This window comes from Azolla caroliniana, unplaced genomic scaffold (genome assembly GCF_043228905.1).
Source record: "Azolla caroliniana isolate FFs.n. ecotype wild unplaced genomic scaffold, voAzoCaro1.0.p SCAF_414, whole genome shotgun sequence".
In the NCBI taxonomy this organism is placed as follows: Eukaryota; Viridiplantae; Streptophyta; class Polypodiopsida; order Salviniales; family Salviniaceae; genus Azolla; species Azolla caroliniana.
This window is the reverse complement of record NW_028230849.1, coordinates 4681-12907: the sequence shown is the minus strand read 5'-3', so window position 1 is coordinate 12907 and position 8227 is coordinate 4681. Positions and strand designations below refer to the sequence as shown.

General features: G+C 44.3%; 1 pseudogene; it reads right to left on the bottom strand.

Moving 5' to 3' along the window:
• Positions 1 to 472: 472 nt before the first annotated feature.
• LOC147848295 (pathogenesis-related protein PR-1 type-like) lies at positions 473 to 7995 on the bottom strand (annotated as a pseudogene).
• Between the last annotated feature and the right edge of the window lie 232 nt (positions 7996 to 8227).

Here is an 8227-nt window from a genome sequence, read left to right as displayed (position 1 = left end):
AATCTAATTCTACTCACAATAAATCGCCGCACAGTTGTGGAAATGTTTTAAGTAGGAATGTTATGGGTACATAATTTAATCCTTTTTATTATGCTTTATGGAATAAAAAAATTGCAATATCTACCAATAGAAACATAATTTTGATCAAGCATGGCCTACTCTATCAAAATTTAAAAGGCTTTCATGTCATAACAAATATTGTCGACAACTTTAAAGCCATGGCGTTTGTTCTCTACATTAGCAATTATTACAAGCACACAACAAGAGTTAGTTAACTCAAAACAATCATTTCTCGAGCATTTGAAACAAAACAAGAAACAGTAATAACAATGATTTCACATGGATACAAATACCTAAAAACAAAGGAGGGCAATTTGTAGCAATTGCAAGATTATTTGGGATGATGGTGTATATGTATTGGTGTAGGGCACAAGTGCAAGTGGGTGGATATGTATAATGATCAGACCGAAACTTAATATGGGCGTTCGCCAGAGATATTTCCTGGGGGATCATAGTTGCAAATAATGTATGTTGCACCTTGGGTGGAGGTGCATACATGAGAAACACATCCAACATGAAGTGTGGTGGCCCACACCACTTGGGTGTAGTGACCACACACTTGCCCAGTAGCGCAAGTGTTGGTCTTATAATCTTAGTCACTCTTTTCTGAGATCCAAGCACTCTTTTCTGCGTTCTAGAATATTGGTAAGCGGAGGTCGCCAATGTGTCATTCCACACAAGAAGTGGAATGCTTCATGTTTCCCTTTCAACATTGTGAGCTTTTTCTTTTCTTTTCTTTTTTTTTTCCCAAAAGAGAATATACTCCATTAGTTAAAATAATCATGAACACGATCCCTTTCTCAGGTAGGCCGTGCCAAGATTATCCTAGCCTACATACGAGATCTCACTTATTTATCTTACACTTTTACATATGACTCAAACCATCCTTTCAGATACATCACCTACCTTCACTATCCCACTTGCCATGTCTTTCACAGCCCTCGTTCAACTAATGGGAGGGGGAAACAACCATCTGGGTACATCATACTTCCATAATATATCCATTCCATTTGCTGCGGCCGTCGGTGTCGTACACCATCTTTTTCGAAAATTCAGCCTCATTAGGTCTGCAGCATCATTAGTACCATTAATCCGCTCATATTGAGCTCTTAGTGTAGTTATGAGTGTGTGCCAAATTAGCTTAATCGATTTAGCTGGAGGGCGTTTGTGTGCGGAAAATACCTTGGTACACCTTGGTGTCCATATATGCCATATAGTAATGGGGGCAAGCAACATCCAAAGATCTTCAAGTTTTTGATTCTGTACACAAGTTGTAGGTACCCCATTGTCAGTGATCAGCCGAACAATGCCATTCTCCCCTCTGTACTTAGCATTGCATGTGCTATCATATGTCGCCACATCAACGTCAAGAGACATCCAACAAGCATGTCCCAAGTTGAGGGTGAACGAACTAGAGGCATGGCAAAGCAAACGAAGTGCCCTTCCCCATACAGCCATTGCATTGCGACATTCCCATAGACAATGGGAGATGCTTTCTATCTGTCCACATGCAGTACATCTAGAGTCTACATTGGGGCCTTTACCCCACGTCCCTACCGGCAAGGCTCTATGTGCAATAAGCCATAAACACATCATTATCTTGCGGTCATATTTGTCATGCCATATCATTTTCCAGAATTTATCTAGTCTCCTTTCACTTATGCCCTCCTGCATCCAAAATTTCCTTGCCGCAACCTTGTCATGTTTTTGTTCTAGAAGAATTTGCCTCCCAATCTTCGTGTTATACCTGAAAAATTGAACCAGCTTTTCCCCATTAGTTTTTCCTTGAGTTCTCCAAAAATACCTGGCTGGGTCCCATGATAACTGATCCAAATGCCCTTCTATAGGCCAACACACTGTCGCCGGTGTGATCTCCCTTGGCTTAGGGTCAATAATCATATTCTTGCCAGTTTTTACGATCAGCCTAATCGTTTTTTCTCTTTGAAAGACTGGTTGCTCACCTTTTTCCCTTCCGTGCTCTAGTTTGTAGTAGCATACCTCGTTCGATTCTACTTTCATTCCCTTAATGCTAATTAAACAGTTTTCAGCATCTAAAAGACTTGTCCACGCAATTTCAGAGGTTGTTACTACAACATTGTGAGCATTGAGGATGATATGTTTGTGGTTTGGATGATATGTATTTATATATATACGCTTGAGGGACATACATAGTGCTGGATACAAAATAGTGTCAAGGATACAATACATGCCCATAAAAGTGAAGGGCTTCACCATGATATATTCTTAGGGAAGGACATGGTAACAATATTCATTTAATAAAGTGGTTGTTTAATATTCACTTAAAATTATTTTTGCACGTTCTCAATATTAAAGTCTTTGTTGTGGGTGTGAGAGTGCATGTGTGTGCATGTGTGTTTGTCGCATGTAGTCCAATTAAGGATTGATTATAATCCAAACACGGTGTGCCCACATTTTATAGTGTTCAATAACCTATCCATTAATATCGTGATAACAAAATTCCTTCAGAAAACAACAAGCTCTAGAAATTATTCATCACAATTACTAAAATAAATGATTTGTTTTTTGGATATTCATTGTTGAAGAACAATGGGAGTCCTCTTGGCCCTTGACCCTTTTTATTACCCTAAGAGGGGATAAGGAACAATTTCTCATTTTTGTTGATTCATTGCACAAGACGTTGGTGGTATTCGGCGAGATGGTGGATGTGGACTAAAGGAAGCAATGTGTCTGTTTTAGGAGTGATGATGGTGGGGGGGATCGAAGCAGCTCATGAGGGGATGAGGAATTCTTTTACTTATTTTGTTGTTAATTCCATAGGACATTGGTGGCATTCGGCGAGATGGTGGAGGTGGATTGAATGAAGCAATTTGGTTGTTTTTAGGAGTGATGATGGTGAGGGGGCCGAAGCACATCATGAAGGGAGAGTGAATAAGTTGTGGGGATCGAAGCAAATGGGGTGAGAGGTGGAGATTAGTATAGTACATTTCATTTTCATGGTCGGTTTTTTTTTCTTTTTCTCCCCAACTGTTTTTACAAATGCTGGAATCAGTTCATATCTGTTTGCAACTGTTTCTATTGGGATGGTGAATCTTCTTATAGCTCCACAACTGACACATATGATTGGAAAGACGGAGGACATGGAATATCATGTGAAATATAAGTTTTCTATGGAGTTTTGTTCTAAGAGCCCGATTTGATTGCTGACACGACTCCCCATAATTCTCTTTTAACTTGTGCATATCCACGTTGCCTTTTGTTGAGAACCTTTGCTCCAAATCGGATCGGATATCGCGAACCTTCCGGATCGGCTTGATTGATGACCCATCCGATTCCGGTTGGACTTGTGTGAACCGTTACTATGATCGGTTGGTCATAGTTCGGCTTCTTTAGTGCTTTTGCCCTCCGTAGTGATTTCTTGAGCTTCTTCACAGCTTTGGTATGCTCCGGTTTCCATTCAAACTTCTTACCCTTCCGCAACAAAAGATAGAGTGGGTCCGCTATATGTGCATAGTGCGGAATCCATATGTGGTAGAATGCACATGCTCCAAGAAACCTTCGAACTTCGGATTGTGACTCGCATACTTCTTTCATAGCTCGAATCGCATCGATCTTGGTTGGTGATGGTCTTCGGCCGTAGGGCCCACATAGATGTCCGACTACCAATCTTTCTTCTTGTCCGAATGCCGATTTCTCTCCAGAAAGTGTTAGATGCACATCTTCTAACTTCCGTAACACTTTCTCACAATCACGGATATGGTTGACTACGAACCTTCAGCATCCCCGTTCATCCATAGCTTCATCTTTTTCTTCCACCGCACACCCTTTTATCGGAATGTCATCTAGGAACGGCATTGTTATCTCCAGTATGCAATCCCGGAGCACCTTGTTCATCGCATTCATCATATGTGCGACTGAGTTCGTCGCGCCTTGTGGTAGCGTACACATCCGGACTAATCCTATCGGTGTCCGCATGGTAGTGATGTCTCGGCTCTTCCCAGCTAGTTGGAATTGGTCATATCCGGAGTATAGGTCTCTGATGGAGTATATCGCGCGACCGGCAAATGCTTCCGCAAATTCGTCCACTATCGGACCGACTCCGGAGTTCCGGATCGTGACCTTGTTCACCGGTTGCAAATCTTGAATAAATCGGAGTGACCCATTCTTCTTCGGAACCGTAAACCATCGATTTGAGTACGGAGCATTTGATGGCTCTAGAATCCCCATCGCCACCTTCTCCTTGAGCAAGTCGATGATTTTCGGAATATGCGCCCGTGGCACCGGAATCGGCTTCAGGTTCCATGGCACATGGTCAATCGTGAAGATCATCATCGGCTCCACTATCTTCAGGTCAGCGCATCCTATTTCTTTCGATGTAAATGCAAATGCTCTCCCATGTCGCTCTAGCATCCCACGGAATCGTTCTTCTTCATTCTTTAATAGGAACCCACCTCCACCGATCCGAAGTTTCTTCCGGGTCTCATCCGTGAAGGCATGTCCGATATCCATGGACTTCCGAAGTGTCGGATCCCTTGAGACTTCTTTCCTCTTTTGTTCACTATCTACGAGTAACGGTCCCGTGGCCGGTTTCACTTTCTTCTCCACGATCTTGTATTTCATACTTACCATTGCTTCTTCTTTGTGGAGTGCATCCGGCTCCATTTTCACAATGATCTCGTACATCTCGACCGACTCCACCGGAATTACCCGGTTTCCCTGACTTGTATCTTCTGCGAGCTCTTCAAGCCGTTGTAGTGTGTTTCCATAGAACACTTCTTCTACTATGCCCACGATTTCTTCGTCTTCTTTTATTATTGATGTCTACCATAACTTATCCTCCACCTTTCGGTATTCTTTCTTCATTCTTCCGGTTACGGCCGTGTACGTGGATGCCCCATCAGGACCGATTCGTACTTGTTTTGCACCGAGAGGTTTCTTCTTGTGTGGGGTATCAGGGCTTCTCGGACTATCATTTCCCCACTCCGCAACGGTCCGCTCTAAAAATCCATTCTTGTTTGGGACAGGTGATCTTTCTTGTTCCTTTCATGATTTGCCTGCACTATTAGGAATTCGACGGATTTCCCTCCGTTTTGGCTCCGAATTTGCGCAAAAGCCGCACCGCTATCGAGCACCTTCGTCTCCATCCGTGATGCCGTGATAAAAGGTTGCCTGAGGATCACGGAATGTGAGACCTCGTCTTGTACGAAGAAATTTTGGACGATCTCGACATCCCCGATCTTCACCGTCACATCCGGACAAGTCGCAAATAGATCTTTTGTTGCTTTAGTGGCCGCCCGGATCTTCCACCCATGATTGGTGTTAATAGGCCACTTACCCTTCTGGTAGAATTCCTTGGACATCAAGTTGATCTCCGATCCGTAATGAATCAATGCTAGCATGGGTTCTTTGATGTTACCGATTCGGACCGGAGTCTCCGTAGTTGCGCGTTCCCAGTGTGGTTTTGTGTAGTGAGAATTTGGTATTTCGCCATCCAATTCAGTGTCATTCATTAGAACGGTATTTGCATTCACCCTTGGAGCGTTCTCCTCCATACTTTGCATTTTTCTCTTCACGAGATCCACAAGAAGATCGTGGAACTCCTTCTTCGCTATTCCGAGTAATTCTCGAAGCGAAAAATCTACCCGGCTATCGAGGATTCTCTCCTCGAACACCTTTTTCAAGTCCGTTTGTTGTTCGATGTCCGAGGCAAGCTTGAATGCCGGAATCATCTTTTCTTTTCCCTTACCTATGGAGTTCCAGCTTTCCGGTGTCTTCGATGGACCGGTCGCCTCATCCGTGTGTTGTCGCTTCTCATCTACATACACTTCATGCAATTGGCATAAAGCAAACACGCTATTCTTATCGACGGGGCACTCCCATCCCGTAGCTTCCCGGATGCCTTCCGCGGTACTTCGGATCTCGTTAGAGTCGGTTTTCTCGGTGTTTTCTAGCACTTCCGGCCAAAAAGACACCTTTGCTCCCGATGACTCCCCGACACGTATTCCCGCGGTTGTCGCGTAATTGTTCTTCACCGCTATTTCCTCCTCTAGGATCTTCTTCATGCCGCCTTTCCGGAAGTTCAGTCGGAGTGACTTCCGAGAGTCCATCGAATGAATCTGATTTCCCTCGTAGTAGATAAGATCCCGTCGTAGCGCTTCCTTGTGCTCGTCGCAATCCCTCCGATCATGTTCGGTGCTATCGCACCATATGCATCGACGGTCCATGTACTTGGAACTTGTGGGACGGTCATCCGACTTCTTCACCATCGCGATTTTTAGATTTTCCATCTCCTTCAGCAATTGCTCCACCGTAGTTGCGTCGATTCCCTTCTCAGTTGTAGCCTCCTGAGCCCGCGGTTGATGGTGTTCCGATCCGGATCTCGGTTTCGGAATCGGTTCCGAAACCCTCTTTTCTTCATTGGCAAGCCATTGCTATTAGAGATCTAAGTACTAAAGTAAGCTTAAGATAAGGATAAACAAATGATAGATAGAAAGGAGAAAGAGAAAGAAGGGTGCCGATCCACCTGACCACCCCCGAGCGAAGGGATCGAGACGGACTCGAGCCTTGATCGGCGTCCCATACCACCGCCATGGCGTCGAGTTGTACCTGGTTTTGGCGCACTCGCTACAAGAGTTGACCCACCACAAGAGCAGAGTCTCGATGTAATCAAAAGATGATTAAATGAGGGCAGTTAGGCCTCTTATTTATAGCGATACCCAAGGCCCCCAGGCAAGTTCACACTTGACCGATTGGGTTGTCTCAATCCCGAGGATTAAAAGTAATCCTCCCCTTCTTTACACTCTCATTTAACCCTCACACTTATCCACGTGTATAGAATACTACGGTAAATTCTCACCATGGGATATTAAATGGTCATGTCCGTAACAATTGCCCCCTCTTTGTGTATCGCGCAACGATATCTCGCACACTTTCCCATGTTTCGGTGAGGCCACTCTCGGTATTCGTGTCCTCTAGAAGCACTCCAAGATCCTTCCGGTCCCGGACGTCTACGGCTCGTAAGAACATGATAACTTTGTCCGGTGCGAGGATAGCTTGATCTCTCGCAGACAACCTCCCGAACCGACTTTCGAATGCCGAAAACACATCGAGGTCCTTCATCCCCTTGTCCGGCGTTTCTACCCAATCCTCTCCGCGTTGCCTTGGAGGAGTCCTCGATAGCGAACGTGGTCTTTAGCGCCTCTTCAAACGCTTCCCATGTCAGATTCTGTTGTCGTAGCTCGTGGATACTTGCTTGAAGCCCGTCGGTAGCCACCCGGTTGAAGGATGTCACTTGTAGTCCTTCCAAAATCCCACACCGTATCATTTCCGCCTTGTAGTCCCGAAGATAGCGCGATACGTCCTTTCCGTTGAATTGTCTGATCCGTTGCACGAGCCGCTCTACTGCCGCCGCTATCTCCGACATCACACGTTGTTCCTGAAGCATCCGTTCGAACATCATCATCATGTTGTTAGCCTCCAGTTGATTTTCCATCTCCTTGCCACCTATTTTCACGTCGGGTTCACCACTTGTGTCATGCCTTTCGCCTCCGAATCGTTGCGTGAGTCGGGTGGGAACCACTAGGGTTTTGGACTAGGAGGAAGGAAAATTCTAAGGCAATTAAGAATGTGAAATATATTGTGAGAAAGAAAGATACGAAAAACTCATGAATCCCACGAGTATAGTCAATGGACCACCAGAATGGACCAATGCGCCAGAGCAACCACCTTCATTTGTATCCTGTGTTGTGGCATATTGGTAAGCGTAGGTCGCCAATGTTTCATTCCACACAAGAAGTGGAATGCTTAATGTTTCCCTCTCAACATTGTGAGCATTTACAAAGTCATCATTTACTGATTGAGCCATGCCAATTGTGGCACAATTCATCAACACAAATAGAAGAGTAATGTGTGCAAGATGAATAAAGTCATTGTGTTGGTTCTTCATTCTATTAAGTGGTGGTTTATTATTCACGTAATCTTATTTTTGCTTGTGTCCTAGTTATTCAAGTCCTAGCTTTGGTTGTGTGTGCGTGTGTGTGTATGTTTCTGGTTTGGATGATATGTATTTATATAGATACGCTTGAGGGACATACATAGTGGTGGATACAAAACAGTGTCAAGAATACAATACATGCCCATAAAAGTGAAGGGCTTCACGATGATATATTCAAATGGTGGGTATATTCTT